The 1,308-nt window shown below is 40.4% G+C and overlaps 1 pseudogene; it reads right to left on the bottom strand.

Moving 5' to 3' along the window:
- LOC105308601 overlaps positions 1 to 921 on the bottom strand; it is a 1,113-nt pseudogene extending 192 nt beyond the window's left edge.
- Positions 922 to 1,308: the final 387 nt, after the last annotated feature.

Raw genomic sequence — 1,308 nt, 5'->3', positions numbered from 1 at the left:
TCTTCAATGTGTCCTTCACATCCTTGTTCCTTAGGCTGTAAATGAGGGGATTCAGCATTGGTATCACTAGTGTGTAGAAGACCGAGGCCATTTTATCTGTATCTACTGAGTGGTTGGTCCTCGGTTGAAAATACATGAAGAGAAGAGTCCTGTAGAACAGTGATAGCCGTCACGTGAGACGCACAGTTAGAAAAGGCTTTTTGTTGCCCCTCTGAGGAACATATCCTCAAAATGGCAAGATGATGTTGAAGTAGGATATTAGAACAATAATCATAGAGAAAAATAAATTGGTCCCTGAAAAGGCAAACAAAGCTGTTTTTGAATGTAAGTATCAGAACAGGACAATGCCAACAAAGGAATGTTATCACAGTAAAACTGGTTGATTGCGTTGGAAGAGCAATAGGACACAGAGAATACACAGGAAGAGACAGTCAGTGCTGTGGTCAGACTGTGGAAGTACGTGAGGGACACCAGCAGAAGGCAGATCTGTGGAGACATCACCACCACGTAGCGCAGGGGGTTGCAAATAGCCATATGGCGATCATAGGCCTTTGCAGCCAGCATAAATATCTTGGCCACAATACAAACTAAGAATCCACCCAGCTGGGCTGCACATCCATACTAAGTTATGGTTTTCTTCAAAATCAAAAAGTTAACCAGCATTTTAGGGGCAATAACAGTAGAGTTTCCAAGATTGATGATGGACAAGTATAGGATGAAAAAGTACATGGAGGTCTGAAGTTGAGAGTCAACACTGGTGAGGGTGATGATGCCCACATTCCCTGCAACGGTCAGCCCACAGATGACCAGGAAAACCAAGAAAAGGAGGACCTGGAGTTCTGGACGGTCTGAGACTCCCATGATAACGAACTCAGTCACTTGAGTGAGATTCCCTGGAGCCACTGACTTTGTTGCTTTCATCATTGAATAGGGGAAACAAAGATATTAATAGACAGTAAAAAAATTTTTGTTCGATGCCAGATTATTAGATGTTTAAGTGTTCACAGATACTTAAAATTTTAGATTTTATTTCTCACCTAAATTCTATCACACTACTCTGCTTCAGTGGCCCATGGACTCCATCTCAATACTGTTCCTTCTTAGTATCATTCAGAAACTGTGTCCTCTTTGATTAATCTCATTTTAGTTTTTCTCCTAAATCAGCCAGTCTTGCCCTAAATCACTCTGACTTTTAGTTGTTCTGACTCTTCTCTATTATTTTATTCTGATAGCTATTCCTCCTCTTTCCAGCTTTTACATTTTCCTTTAAATTGTTTAAGGCCTTTTTTTATTTTTTCAAAGTTATTG

Source organism: Pteropus vampyrus, unplaced genomic scaffold (assembly GCF_000151845.1).
Source record: "Pteropus vampyrus isolate Shadow unplaced genomic scaffold, Pvam_2.0 Scaffold595, whole genome shotgun sequence".
Classification (NCBI taxonomy): domain Eukaryota; kingdom Metazoa; phylum Chordata; class Mammalia; order Chiroptera; family Pteropodidae; genus Pteropus; species Pteropus vampyrus.
Note: the sequence above shows the minus strand (reverse complement) of the source record. Positions and strands in the feature narration are given on the sequence as shown.